Here is a 16,464-nt window from a genome sequence, read left to right as displayed (position 1 = left end):
ATAAAGCTTGATGTATTTTCATTTATTAGAATGTTTCGCCTAGTGCCATCATTGTAAGATAACACTTTATCATGTACATACTTTCGCGCGAATTTCATTCACCCCACAAAATGCAGATAATTTCTTGCAGCACACGAATGGTATATGATTTAAGTAAGAGGTTACACACCAACATAATACCTATACACTGTTCAAATGGTTCAAATGGCTCAGTGCACTATGGGACTTAACGTCTGAAGTCATCAGTCCCCTAGAACTTAGAACTACGTAAACCGAACTAACCTAAGGACATTGCACACATCCATGCCCAAGGCAGGATTCGAACCTGCGACAGTAAGGGTCGCGCGGTTCCAGATTGAAGCGCCTAGAACCGCTCGGCCACACCGGCCGGCTATACACTGTTACTCATATACACACTCTACGAACACCTGCCAGAGACTGAATACAGTAAGTATGAGAATGGCACAATTTACGAAAAATTATCTGAAATAGAAGTTAAAAAAAGCATGCGTCAAATAAAAAACACCTATCCAATAAACACGTATAATCACTATAAACATAGACCTCTTCGAACATGCAGCAGCCATAGATACGTGGGCAACAAAATAACGTATATATCATCTGTATAACAGTATTTATATGTCATCGTAGTTGTAAAACTATCAGATTACTGTCGTAGCAAACTGAGTACCACCTTAATTCGGCAAATGTAGAACGACAGTCAAAGTACAGTTTCCAACGATGTTAAATGTATCCAACTCCGTCTAGACCAGTGGTCGTCAAACTTTTTGCTCAAAAGGCAATACCGGCATGGCGCTGACACCTCGTGCCGCATATGCACCGATCTTAGTATTCATTTAACTTACTCTCACATCACCCAACCCCACAGTGGCTGTGTTACTTACCCCTCTGCCCCTAAGGTAAGCGGCCAGTTTGATGTAGCTCACCGCCGAATTCAGCGATATCAGTTAAAATTTAGAACGTCTTAAGATATTACTGTCTCTTTAAGCATTTTTGTTTGTTACTGAGCAGGAAATGTGCACTCTTAAGAGGCTGTTAACATTACTTGACTTTTTGATTCGGCTTTTGTTATAAAATTGGAAATTGATCAATAGATGGCGCTGTATGTGGCAGAATTCGTAAATGAAAACACCTGTGATGCGCACGACCCATTTAAGTTTCTTTTCCTCCTTTCGCGTATGCGACGTTCGCCATGACTGTTTCAATGCAGGATCGCGCTCTGCTTGAAAAGCTGTATTAGAAGAATGACGACTGTGCACACGTCGCTCCGCAGAAGTTCCGGGCCCTGAAGGATTTGAAAAAAGACGTTGGTCCTTTGAGTGCCGTCGATCTGGAGAAAATGATTCGGAAATTCTAAAAGACGGGTTCTTTTGGTATACAATCTGGTAGAGGGAGGAAACGAATTGATTCGACGTCAGTGGAAGCAGTGGCTACAGCAATGTACGAGCAGATGAGCGGTGGTGTGTAAACGTGTAGTGCACGGGGGATTGCCCGAACATTCGACATAACCGCGAACGCAGTGCATAAAATCCAACGAAACATTCTTCTTTGCTATCCATTCAAATTACCAATGTACACTAGTTGCTTCCTGTTGACCTGCCAGGAAGAGAGATCTTTGCTTCAGAATTTCTTGCTCGCATGGAAGTTGACAATGATTGACAGTGAAAGATTTTGTGGAAACACGAAGCCTGCTTCCATCTGACACAGAGCTATCGAATATGGGCAACGGAAAATCCACACGCAAATCAACCAGTACCACTTCGTCCTTTTTCACTGTGTGGTGGCGCGTTTACGGCATGATTTATCATAGAGACATATTTTTTCGAAGAGACACGTGCTTCCGGTCCTGTTACCTGTACCGTCACTGTTAAGCGCTATGAATTTCTTTTGCGCAGCCACGTCATGAGAGTTAATATTTAATATTGTTGTGTTTAGGATTATTCACTTTTTGATGTTGATGAGATGCGTTATCCTGGCAACTGCATTTTTTTTTTTTTTTTGTTAGATTGAAAACTGTGTAGAAACGTGTATTTTTCTGCTGCTAATATTGCGACATTAAACATGTTATTTCAAATTACACAGTTCTCTTCAATACTAGAATAAGTAAACCAAAAATTTGCACCTTACAAACTTTAATTATAATCACCCAAAGCAATTCAACGTGTTTCTGCCCGTTCCCACAAAAACTACATCGATTCTTCACATTCTATGCTGTTTTTGTACTGCTGCAGTAACGGGTACTATGATTTTTCTCTCCACGTGGAGCTCTAGAATTCACTGGAGATACGTGGTGCTCATGGAATAAATATGCAAGCACGTCTCTGTCGGTGTTACGAATATTATTTCTAGAAATATAGACAGAAAACGGCACACATTGTTTCTGAGAAAGTTTGCCAGTCTCACTTCCACTATCGGTCGCTATCTTTCAATCACTTGTGCTCCTGTTGTCCATGCTGGGGAATCCATTTTATCACCATGTCGATGAATGATAAAGATGTGTCTTTAATATTACGTTCCGGTTATATAAAACCTGGAATAAAAATCCACCCAACTACATTAAATAAACCTTACGTGCCTTTCGCCCATGAGTAAACCTTTCCAACTGCTGAGATTTTCGCGGTTTAGTGTCAAATTCGCTACTTATTTTGTAGTGTAACTTCTCAGCTTGAGTCGCAGGGAGATTCGAAACCTTCACACTTCATAATAACCCGAAGTGGTCGCTGGGAATCGGCATACTCCTTCAGTACTAAAAGATTCGAGATTGCATTAATAAAAATACGGAAAATTTAAGGTGGTGGTTTTAATGCTTCAGGGATTTTACATAGTCTCCCCTCACTTGAGTGCAAGGTACATAATGTTCGTACCACCATGTGAAACGCCGGCCGCGGTGGTCTAGCGGTTCTAGGCGCTCAGTCCGGAACCGCGCGACTGCTACGGTCGCAGGTTCGAATCCTGCCTCGGGCATGGATGTGTGTGATGTCCTTAGGTTAGTTAGGTTTAAGTAGTTCTAAGTTCTAAGGGATTGATGACCACAGCTGTTAAGTCTCATAGTGCTCAGAGCCGTTTTGAACCATGTGAAACTCTCAGAAGAGTCATTCTTTGGAATGTCGGACGTTACCTTGTCGTGTCACCTTGAATACCAGTTGTATAGTCGAACCATTGACCATTCATGTGAGTTTCTCCATTTTGTTGGCTCGTGGTAGATTCATGTTGATAACACAAAGTCTCATCACTTGTGATGATTTTTTCCAGAGAAGTATTGTCCGCGTTTTGCAAATGAATCAAGTCGCGGCAGGTGCATACGCGTCGTTGTTTTTTATGTTCGGGAGACAAGGTGTGCGGGACAAATTTTGCAAACAGTTTTCTCTTCTTGAAAGAATTCTTGAGAATGTCTTGAACCCTTGATTTAGAGATGTTGATCTATTGCGATTTGTGACACAACAGCGTTGTCCGCCACTTAACACTGTCTGCTCGCAATTGTCTGCTCGAATGCAAATCTGTTGTTTACAGTTGTTAATTCAAGCTGCCATCGCAGTTCTTGCGCTGACATCAGGCATACGACAGGAATAAAATCAGTCTCGGAACTTTCTGGACGGACAGCGTAGAACGTTCACTTTGCAAGCCACTACGCAGCATGCGAGGAGGACGTACAATCATTTTCATATTGTTTAGGGTCAACTTCGCGATTAATTCTGCAAACTATTTCGTTGTTTCAAGACAATTTTTTAGCTTTCAAGAGCGCTTTTAGTTTTAAGAGGATTCTTAATGTCCCGAGAGGATTGTTAATACGTTAAGAGGATCCTTGCTCTTTCAAAATAATTCTTAATATTTATAGGCAATTATTAATTTTAAATAAGGATTGGACTCATAAGTTGACACAGTAAGTCGAGAGCAGTGAATGTGGACATACAATGAAGAACTCAGTAGTACAACTCAGAGACAAAAGACATTAAATAATATTTGACTAAGTAATAATAATAATTACGTGTAACTCAGCGATTTGCTCGTTGCTAAAGCTACCCCAGTAATTCTACTGGTGAAGGGGAACCTAGTGTTTGACGTGGAATTCGTATCACGTGTAGTTCATCGCCACTTGGGTAATCGTTGCCTTATTGTAGAAGCCATGGCCAGACAATTCCTATGTAATACAGAGGTGTTTTCATGCTTATGCTTAAATAAAAACCTGTTCATATTAAAGAAATGAAATACTTTTATCCGCAATTAAGTTTTATTTGCTACACCTAGTTTATAACGAAGTCACACCGTGAGAAATCTACATGATAGGAGAAAACTCAGGTCAGCTATGAATTCACTGCCCAAAAAAAGTGAGGTAAACCTAATACCTAACAAAACGTAACCAAAAAAATTTTCTCGTATGCACGGGTAACTCGTCTCGATGAATGAGCGAATTCTGTGTCACTAAGTCTCTCATTGCAAGATGTGTAGCAGCTTTTGCCACTAAATTTCGACAGAGATGAGACATAGAGCTCACATCCGTAGATTCCAATTGCTGCTGTACTGATCGCGTGTACTTACAAATGGCGATCACAGTTAATTTTCTGATTCAATATTAAATACTATTAGTGAGAGGAAAACTTGAAATAAAAAGGGCTAAAATGCAGTTTCATTATTCTTCGATTTTTTTAAATATCACTTAATTTTCCTTATCATTTATAAATCACACACATTTATTTTGCATACCACAACGCTGCCTTTGTATTTGCACATTACTAGAGACATGGGTCTATCAGTTCTTCCAAACTAGCTAGCATGAATCCGGTGTCCTAAAACATATCAATCGCCTGGTGTCCTGAAAGAGAGTCGCGGTTGCAAAAATCACTCTAGTAAATGCTCTGATCTTACTCGACAATCACTTTATCGCCGTTAAAGGTGCGCACCCCGACGAGGATTTAAATTATAGCGAGCAGTTGAGAGCTGAAGGCTGGGTTTAAAGTCAGACTGGAAATCCCGTGGTCCGACTGTTATTTGATCCAGCAACTTCTCGGTTTCAAGGCACACGCTTTACCACAAGGTTATCAGATGCTACATTTGATCACAAAGAGCATGTTTTAATTAGCGTCTCTGTAAATATTCTGTTAGATTTTTTTTCAATTTCTCTTTTTTGTTCTTGTTATAAATAAGCTGCTAAATTATTTATAAGGGCAAAATCCTATCTTCCACATGTCTCTCAACCAAAAATGTACCTGTTAACGAAGATACGAGTATGTGGAATGGGTTCCAAGATATGTGAGTGTGTCGAAGACTTCTTAAGTAACAGAACCCTTTACGTTGTCCTCGATGGCGGACAGGGCGAGCAGGAATGACTGCAGGAAGATAATAGATGACATAGACAAAATTTGTAAATGGTATAATGAATGGCAACTAGCTCGAAATGTGGAAAATCGTAAGTTCATGCGGATGAGTAGGAAGAAGAAATCCATATTGTTCGGATACAGCGTCAAAAGTGTCCTGCTTGAAGACAATCACATCGTTTAAATGTCTGGGCGTAACGTGGCAGAGCGGTATGAAATGGAACGAACATGTGAGGACTGAGGTAGGAAAGGCAAATGGTCGACTTCAGTTTATTGGGAGAATTTTGGGAAGGTGTGGTTCATCTACTCACATCAAAAAGGTTTTGCAACACCTCGGTTCCGAGAGTTCCGGAACCTGTATAGAAAACTGGAATAGAGATCAACATAAACATCATTTCCGCCCTTTTTATTGCTCATGAAAACCATAAATTGTATGTTGTACCACCATACTGCGAGACCTTCAGAGGTGGTGGTCCAGATTGCTGTACACACCGGTACCTCTAATACCCAGTAGCACGTCCTCTTACATTTATGCATGCCTGTATTCGTCGTGGCACACTATCCACAAGTTAGTCAAGGCACCATTGATCCAGATTGTCGTACTCCTCAACGGCGATTCGGCGTAGATCCCTCAGAGTGGTTGGTAGGTCACGTCTTCCACAAACAGCCCTTTTCAGTCGATCCCTGGCATGTTCGATAGTGTTTATGTCTGGAGAACATGCTGGCCACTATAGTTGACTGATGTTGTTATCCTGAAGGAAGTCATTCACAAGATGTGCATGATGGGGGAGCGAATTGTCATCCATAAAAACGAATGCCTCGCCAAAATGCTGCCGATATAGTTGTACTATCGGTCTGAGGATGGCATTCGCGTATCGTACAGCCGTTACTGCGCCTTCCATGACCATCAGCGGCGTACGTCGGCCCCACATAATACCACCCCAAAACATCAGAGAACCTCCACCTTTCTCCACTCGCTGGACAGTGTGTCTAAGGCGTTCAGCCCGACCGGGTTGCCTCCAAACACGTCTCCGACGATTATGTGGTTGAAGGCATATGCGACACTCGTCGGTGAAGAGACCATGATGCCAATCCCGAGCGGTCCATTCGGCATGTTGTTGGGTCCATCTGGACGGCGTTGTACGGTGTCGTGGTTGCAAAGATGGACCTCACCATTGACGTCGTAAGTGAAGTTGTACATCATGCAGCCTATTTCTCACAGTTTAAGTCGTAACACGACGTCCTGTGGCTGCACGAAAACCATTATTCAACATGGTGGCGTTGCTATCAGGATTCCTCCCTGCCATAATCCGTAGGTAGCGGTCATCCACTGCAGTAGTAGGCCTTGGGCGGCCTGAGCGAGGCATGTCATCTACAGTTCCTGTGTCTCCCCCATGTCCGAACATCATGGCTTTGGTTCACCCCGAGACGCCTGGACACTTCTCTTGCTGAAGGCCCTGACTGGCACAAAGTAACAATGCGGATGCGATCGAACTGCGATATTGACCGTCTAGGCATGGTTGAACTACAGACAACAAGGGCGGTGCACCTTCGTCCTGGTGGAATGAGTGGAACTGATCGGCTGTCGGATCCCCTCCATTGGCGTTGCTCATGCATGGTTGTTTACATCTTTGGATGGGTTTAGTGACCTCCCTTTACAGTCAAAGGAACTGTGTCTGTGATACAATATCCATAGTCAACGTCTGTCTTCAGGAGTTCTGGGAACCGGGATGATGCAAAACTGGTTTTTTTACGTGTATAAGGAAGACCGCATATAGGATGCTAGTGAGACCTGTCGATGAGTGCTTCTCGACTGGGGATGCGCATATAGTCGGATTAAAGGAAGACATCTAAGCAATTCAGAGGCGTCCTGCAAGATTTGTTACTGGTAGCTTGATGAGCAAGCAAGTATTATGAAGATGCCATGGAAATTCAAATGGGAATCCCTGAAGTGAAGGCGACTTTCTTTTCGAGAAATGCTGTTGATAGAATTTAGAGAATCGGCATTTGAAGCTGACTGGTGCCCTCCACCACGCAGTCTACGGTGGCCTGCGGAGTATGTATAAGCCGGCCTCTGTGGCCGAGCGGTTCTAGGCGCTTCTGGAACCACGCGGCTGCTATGGTCGCAGGTTCGAATTCTGCCTCGGGCATTGATTTGTGTGATGTCCGGAGGTTAGTTAGGTTTAAGTAGTTCTAATTCTAGGGGAATTATGACCTCAGTCCCTTAGTGCTTAGAGCCAATTGAACCATTTCGGAATATGTATAACTAGTGTCAAACGTTTCCACACGCCACTGTCCAACAACGCTTTAATCGAGTCATACACCGGTAGTGCCGGTGCGGCTTTCTTTGTGGTACACTCCTACACGTGGTTCGGCTACTACTTCTCTCTGCGATCGTGGGAATTGGCTTTGGACTTTACTGGGACAGCTTTGTAGCCCTAAGACCTAGCCGGGCATTCTTAGGATTTCGCCAACAACGACATTTCTCATTTCGCTTGCATCCCCACCTTCCATCTCATCTACAATAATGTGACAAATATGGTCAAAATATCCAGAATGAGATTTTCACTCTGCAACGGAGTGTGCGCTGATATGAAACGTCCTGGCAGATTAAAGCTTTGTGCCGGACCGACATTCGAACTCTAGACCTTTGCCTTTCGCGGGCAAGCTGTGAGGCAGGATCGTGAGTCGTGCTTGGGTAGCTCATTTGGTAGAACACTTGCCCGCGAAAGGCAAAGGTCCCGAGTTTGAGTCTCGGTCCGGAACATACACTCCTGGAAATTGAAATAAGAACACAGTGAATTCATTGTCCCAGGAAGGGGAAACTTTATTGACACATTCCTGGGGTCAGATACATCACATGATCACACTGACAGAACCACAGGCACATAGACACAGGCAACAGAGCATGCACAATGCCGGCACTAGTACAGTGTATATCCACCTTTCGCAGCAATGCAGGCTGCTATTCTCCCATGGAGACGATCGTAGAGATGCTGGATGTAGTCCTATGGAACGGCTTGCCATGCTATTTCCACCTGGCGCCTCAGTTGGTCCAGCGTTCGTGCTGGACGTGCAGACCGCGTGAGACGACGCTTCATCCAGTCCCAAACATGCTCAATGGGGGACAGATCCGGAGATCTTGCTGGCCAGGGTAGTTGACTTACACCTTCTAGAGCACGTTGGGTGGCACGGGATACATGCGGACGTGCATTGTCCTGTTGGAACAGCAAGTTCCCTTGCCGGTCTAGGAAAGGTAGAACGATGGGTTCGATGACGGTTTGGATGTACCGTGCACTATTCAGTGTCCCCTCGACGATCACCAGAGGTGTACGGCCAGTGTAGGAGATCGCTCCCCACACCATGATGCAGGGTGTTGGCCCTGTGTGCCTCGGTCGTATGCAGTCCTGATTGTGGCGCTCACCTGCACGGCGCCAATCACGCATACGACCATCATTGGCACCAAGGCAGAAGCGACTCTCATCGCTGAAGACGACACGTCTCCATTCGTCCCTCCATTCACGCCTGTCGCGACACCACTGGAGGCGGGCTGCACGATGTTGGGGCGTGAGCGGAAGACGGCCTAACGGTGTGCGGGACCGTAGCCCAGCTTCATGGAGACGGTTGCGAGTGGTCCTCGCCGATACCCCAGGAGCAACAGTGTCCCTAATTTGCTGGGAAGTGGCGGTGTGGTCGCCTACGGCACTGCGTAGGATCCTACGGTCTTGGCGTGCATCCGTGCGTCGCTGTGGTCCGGTCCCAGGTCGACGGGCACGTACACCTTCCGCCGACCACTGGTGACAACATCGATGTACTGTGGAGACCTCACGCCCCACGTGTTGAGCAATTCGGCGGTACGTCCACCTGGCCTCCCGCATGCCCACTATACGCCCTCGCTCAAAGTCCGTCAACTGCACATACGGTTCACGTCCACGCTGTCGCGGCATGCTACCAGTGTTAAAGACTGCGATGGAGCTCCGTATGCCACGGCAAACTGGCTGACACTGACGGCGGCGGTGCACAAATGCTGCGCAGCTAGCGCCATTCGACGGCCAGCACCGCGGTTCCTGGTGTGTCCGCTGTGCCGTGCGTGTGATCATTGCTTGTACAGCCCTCTCGCAGTGTTCGCAGTGTCCGGAGCAAGTATGGTGGGTCTGACACACCAGTGTCAATGTGTTCTTTTTGCCATTTCCAGGAGTGTAGTTTTAATCTGCCAGGAAGTTTCATATCAGTGCACACTCCGCTGCAGAGTAAAAATCTCATTCTGGAAATATCCCCCAGTCTGTGGCTAAGCCATGTCTCCACAATATCGTTTCTTTCAGGAGTGCTAGTTCTGCAGAGTTCGCAGGAGAGCTTCTGGAAAGTTTGTAAGGTAGGAAACGACATACTGGCAGAACTGAAGCTGTGAGGACGGATCGTGAGTCGTGCTTGGGTAGCTCAGTTGGTAGAGCACTTGCCCGCGAAAGGCAAAGGTCTCGTGTTCGAGTCTCGGTCCGGCACACAGTTTTAATTTGCCAGGAAGTTTCATGGTCAAAATAATTTGGAGGCCCACCTAAGAAGGAGTACGGATGACTTGGCATCCAAAACACGGCCAGTCCCTTTGGTGACAAATGCGCATTAATCTTTGGCTCTTATTTCCTCTATTAGTGTAAAATCTATTGTCATTCTTTGAGAGCAACTGGAACACGACAACTGCTCCCTAATTCTTCTTCTAATAGGGATCGTGATTGATTTATAAGATGCAGATGAGGCGATTATCGAAGCCAAAAATGACCTGTTACTTTCGGGCTGATCAGTAGAAATCTTGTAATCTCCAGATTTTTAGTGAAGACAAAAGAAAGAAAGGAACAATAGGGTTAAAATTTCCACCGACAACTGAGGCGCTGAAGACAGCAGAAGCTCGGTTTGTGAGAAGATACGGGAAGCAAATCGGCCTGGAATATTCAACGGAATTATTTCACATAGACGACATTGGGAAACCGTGAACTACATGGCCGGGCGCGGATTGGAAGTGCCGTTCTCCCGAATGGGAATCCAACCACTCTACCACCGTAAGTCCTCTTCATCGGTATGGTATTAACTCTTAACTTAATTAACTATAATTGCATGAACTGAAAATTATATTGAAAGCCAAAATCTTCTTGGAATTAACAGTGTTTGATGGAACATTAAAGAAAAGACACTGTTAATTCGGATGCAATCACAGAAACTTGTAAATAATCAATAGTATTTTTTGTAAGCCGAAGTGCCAAGTCTAACATAGATGCTCGACTCTGGGTAGACTTTTAAGTACCTTTGCCTTTTCAGGGCGGCAGCTTATGTTCCTACACATACTGTTACAGTTAATAACCTCGGCAAATAAACTCGTGTAGAGCTGTATCGAAATTGTTGCTCTTATCAGTTAATATCGAATGTGACACAGAATGTGGCACAGCGCTCTTAAGACACTTGATTTTAAATCAAGAGGAAGGCCTTTGAAACTTCTCTCTGACTTCTCGATTCGTGATTTTCCTAAATCGCTTCAGGTGAATGCCGGGATGGTTTCTTTGGAAGGATACGATCGATTTCCTTCCCCATGCTTCTCCAAATCGAGTCAATGCTGTGTCACTAACGATTTTGTCACCCGCAGGTTGTTAAACGCTGTGCTGTCTGCTTTACCTTCGTATGTGGCTTTGTGAGCTTCTGTGACAAAGCGCTGTCACGTGCTTTTGATGAGTAGTGCACGGGCTCCAGGTTGCGACGATTCGTGACACCGGTGCGTCGTCGTTGTCTGGTCGCTCTGAGGAGCGCAAGCAGTTGCCCTGCCTTCACAGCAGTGCTCCCCACTCCAGGACCATTTAATAGGCAGGCATGTAGGTCTACATCTACCGGTATATACGTACTCTGCAAGCCACCATACGGTGCGTGGCGGAGGATACCCTGTGCCATTGCTAGTCATTACATTTCCTGTTCCACTCGCAAAAGGAGTGATGGAAAAACAACTGTCTATGTGCTGCGAGCCCTGATTAATCTTATCTTGTCTCTGCGGCCTTTAGGGAGACATCTGCCGCTGGTAGTAGCATCGTTCTGCAGTCTGCGGCAAATGCCGGTTCTCTAAACTTTCTCAGTAGTGTTTTGCAAAAAGAACATCTTGATCCCTCCAGAGACTCCCATTTCAGTTCAAAATGGTTCAAATGGCTGTGAGCAATATGAGACTTAACATCTGAGGTCATCAGTCCTCTAGAGCTTAGAACTACTTATACTTAACTAACCTAAGTACAGCCGGTCGGTGTTGCCGAGCGGTTCTAGGCACTTCAGTCTGGAACCGCGCTGCTGCTACGGTCGCCTGTTCGAATCCTGCCTCGAGCATGGATGTCTGTGATGTTCTTAGATTAGTTAGGTTTAAGTAGTTCTAAGTTCTAGGCGCTGATGACCTGAGAAGTTTAGTCCCATAGTGCTCAGAGCCATTTGAATCATTTGACTCACAAGTGTAATGTAGGCTGCCTCTTTTGTGGGTTTATCGCATCTTCTAAGTGTTCTGCCAACAAAGCGCAGTCTTTGTTTTGCCTTCCCACCATATTATCAATGTGGTCTTTCCAATTTAAGTTGCTCGTAATTGTAATTCCTCGGTACTTAGTCAAATTGAAAGCCCTTAGTTTTGTGCGATTTATCGTATTTCTTTTAGTACCCATGTGGATGACCTCGCACTTTTCCTTGTTTAGTGCCAGTTGCCACTCTTCGCACCATACAGAAATTCGCTCTAGAACATTTTGTACTTCGAATTGATCGTCTGATGATTTTACTAGACGGTAAATTACAGCGTCATCTGCAAGCAATCTAAGGGGGCTGCTCAGATTATCACCTAGATCATTTATGTAAATCAGGAACAGCAGAGGGCCTGTGGCACTGCCTTGCGGAACGCCAGATATCACGTATGTTCTACTCGATGATTTACCGTCTATCACTAGGAACGGTCACGTAATTAATATATTTTATAAAGAATACGGCTGTTGGTATTCCTTATTTCTACACGTTTATGATCAGCCGCTGTCTCATGTTAGTGTTGGATCATCAAAAAATTTAAGTTGGTAAGGTGTTCTTGTGGCAAAGTGTTCCATTCTTTCACCAGCGCGGTTAACGCCTGCTTGATGGTGGCTGGTGCATCTGGACGCGCTGCTGTACCTGTATCCAATGCATCCCACACGTTCTCGATGAGTTTTGAGTCGAGGGAACCGGAAAGCCATACCATTCGCCGAATAACTTCTTTCCAATACCTGCTCATTGTCGTTCATAAAAATGAAGTCAGGGCCGAATGCACCCCTGGAAAGGGGCACATGGCGAAGGAGAACAGTGTTACAGTATCGTTGACCGGTGAGTGTACCGAATTCAAAAATTTGGAGGTCAGTAAGCCAATGCAACATTATGCCTCCCCACACCATGACACCGGGACCACCAAAACAATCATTTTCGAGGATATTCCTGGGTGTATTTCATACTCTAAAATTTTGGGAAATTTGTGAAAAGGTCTTATGGGACCAAACTGCTGAGGTCATCGGTCCGTAACTTACGCTAAGGACAACACACACACCCATGCCCGAGGGAGGACTCGAACCTCCGACGCGAGGAGCCACCTGGGCCAGGACAAGAAGCTTTACACCGCGCGGCTCATACTCTCACCTCTGACCGCGAGACGTTACATACAGCACTAGTAGATCTTGACAACAGAATTACCTGTGAGCTAAAAGCTTTTTCTTTCCTCTTCTCCTCTTTTGGTGTGCTAAGGAAAACATGACAGTCGGCTCCTGTGACCGAGCGGTTCTAGGCGCTATAGTCCGGAACCGCTCTGCTGCTACGGTCCCAGGGTCGAATCCTGCCTCGGGCTTGGCTGCGTGTGATGTCCTTAGGTTCGTTAGGTTTAAGTAGTTATAAGTCTAGGGGACTGATGACCTCAGATGTTAAGTCCCATAGTGCTTAGAGTCATTTGAAAACGACAATTTCAGTTTGTCGTTCCATCCCACTTATAGTCATTCACCTTTTCATCACGTTACTTTTTCTTTTCTTGAGACCACTTCACAACTGTTCTCTTACTGCTTCTGCTTTAGAATCTGTATAAATTTAACACCTTCTTCCTGAAACTATTTCTCTCCGCTACTTCTTCTGTTTTTATGTTGGGCATTTCTAATTCCTTGCTAAGCTCTCGGATTCAACTTGTGGTCGGTTTGTATTCCCAGACAAGCTTCAAGATCAAATGGTTCAAATGGCTCTGAGCACTATGGGATTTAACGTCTGAGGTCAAACTACTTCACCCTAACTAACCTAAGGACATCACACACATCCATGCCCGAGGCAAGATTCGAACCTGCGACCGTAGCGGTCGCGCGGTCCCAGACTGTAGCGCCTAGAACCGCTCGGTCACCCCGGTCGGCGCTTGAAGATTCGCTTCATGGGTGTACTGTCATTCAAACTGTTCAAATGGCTAAAAAATCTTATCAGATTACCTTTCATTCGGAAAGTGGGTGCACTCTAACTTAAACTAACTTACGCTAAGGACAACACACACACCCATGCCCGAACAACAGGGACTTAAATGCATCGATAACAGAAAATAGTGCATTGAGAATGGTTAGCCACGACCCAAAATCTGGATTTGCGTAATAAAATCTAAAAAAGGACGACTGATCGCTGCACTCTATAACTGATAGGTAAAAAATATTAGTTATCTTCCAGCCGGCCATGGCGGCCGAGCGGTTCTAGGCGCTACAGTCTAGAACTGCACGACCGCTACGGTCGCAGGTTCGAATCCTGCCTCGGGCATGGGTGTGTGTGATGTCCTTAGGTTAGTTAGTTTTAATTAGTTCTAAGTTCTAGGGGACTGATGACCTCAGCAGTTAAGTCCCATAGTGCTCAGAGCCATTTGCACCATTTTCCGTATTGTTATTATTATTTTTCCAGTATTGCTGCTATATTTCATCATTACTATTTAATTTTCGGACTTCTTTCATTTTATTCGACCTAAAATTTCCGTTATCGTAAATGAATAGAATATTATTATCCAAGTCCTACACTATTACTACAGAATAGTGTAGCACATGCGCAATACTGCGCTTTTCAAGCCGACGGAAGGTCCGGTTACCGAAAATTTTTTCTCATAATTCTTCTGTCTAGTACTTCTACATTCTTTAATTTATAATTCTGTGCTAGGCATTCACTTGCAGAGAGGAAATCTGGTTTCAGCTCCGTTTTGTAATGCATTAGCGTTGCATTTCTTGATAAGAAGTTTCGTTGTAAATATTTTTGCTTTTCATACACTCTTCCCATTTTGTGTATCCTTTTATGTATGACAGATGTTTCTCACTTTCTTGAATTGTAGGTCCTGTATACCTGAACTTTTCATGATTTTCTGTTTTTATTTCAGCGATAAATTTGGTTTTCCCTGGAGAGAGAAAAGACCGTTCATCATTCCTTATCGCAAAGAGTAGAGTGAACGCTTCGTAGCTGGACACATCCTGTTGAATATCAGGTCATCTTGTAATGGGCAGACGGGATGCCTGTTGGGAATGATTGGCCTCATAATTTACCTGGAAACCAAGTGCAACTACTCGAAAAGATTGGTCAGAACCAAGGAGTAATTAATTTTAGTTTAACAAGTCTCTTGTGGGGGCCATCTTGACTGCAGCTGTTTATAAACTGCAGTAGTTTACAAGCAAAACGCCTTTTCCATTCTACACATCACTTTCTATTTTATTCTGCACTCAGATGCATTTCGCCTTTGTAACAAGGAGTTTTCAGTGGGTGTCTTGCAATATTATATGATTCTGTCGTTGTTACACACTGGTTACAGATTTAAAACATTTCGGGTAAGTTATTTATTAATAAAACAGAAGGTACTTACACAGATCAGCGTCTAATTCGACATTTGAAAACCAAGCAGATTTCCCTCGTGTGGAAAACAAGTTGAAAGCCGTCAGTCACTCCTAGACTCACTGAGTTTTCTTAATATAACATTGTAAGTGCCAGTTTCTGTGTCTGGAGTAGGGTTTCCCAGGCCATGTTCGTCATAACACGGATGTTCCGCGGGAAGTGAGTAAGTACCCCGCAAAAATTATTAATATCACGGAATTTTTCCTACATTTTACTAATTATTTTTTAAATTATTTTTGTGATTTCTGTGTTGTTAATTATGATTTAAAATTGAAGTAATCAATAGATAAAAGAAGTTTTCTCATTTTAAAAAAACTTTTTATTAATCTTCAAAACAAACAAGGTGCTCCATCAAAGTACCAGGATTCTCAAAGTCTTCCGTCAGAGAAATGTTTGGGAACCCTGGTCTAGAGTGTCATTTGTTTATGTAAGTATTGCCAATTGGCCCAGTTTTTGATTTTTTCTTTGACTCTACGTGTGCTGAAATAATGTTGTGTGTGTGTGTGTGTGTGTGTGTGTTTGTGTGAAAGAAAGGGAGAGAGAGAGAGAGAGAGAGAGAGAGAGAGAGAGAGAGAGAGAGTCAGTGTGTGTGTCCATAAGCATTATTTCATTATATTCTTCGGAGAGGAATGGTATTTGTGATCATCTATAGGAAGAATTGTCTATAGTCAAAGGAAAAGCCAAGTAAAAGCAACAAGCGCGGAAAGGTTGGAAATACTTAGAAAAAGAAATGACACTCTAGAAGTCTATAGTCTAGACATAGAGAAAGGCAGTTAAAGTGTCATTTTTCGAAAACACGTGAGTACACGAAAAACTGTAGGCTTTCAACCGACTTTTTACATGTGGGAGAGCTGCTTGGTTCTCAAATAACGAAATAGTCGCTGATCTGTAAGTGCCTTTCCATTTTACTATAAAATGTTCCAGGAATTGTTTTAAATCGCTAAGGAATATGTTACGACGAACAGTCTCATGTTGCATTGTAGGGAAGGAACTGAAGATGCCATGTTAAAAAGGCGAAACGCTTCTAGGAACAAAAATAAAATAAAAAATATATATGTGCAGCATCCAAAAGGCGTTTTGCTTGTAAAGTACTGCAATTTACTTTAGCTTTATTTCTGGGGCAATACGTCTCGTTCATAAAGAAGAACTAGTGTTTGTTAGTGTAACTGTTTCTATATGTAATTTAACCCTACTGGAAATTTAAACTGACGTTGGGGGAATAGAAAATCTC

This window comes from Schistocerca gregaria, chromosome 3 (genome assembly GCF_023897955.1).
Source record: "Schistocerca gregaria isolate iqSchGreg1 chromosome 3, iqSchGreg1.2, whole genome shotgun sequence".
Lineage (NCBI taxonomy): Eukaryota > Metazoa > Arthropoda > Insecta > Orthoptera > Acrididae > Schistocerca > Schistocerca gregaria.
The sequence above is the reverse complement of the archived record's forward strand: the minus strand, read 5'-3'. Positions refer to the sequence as shown.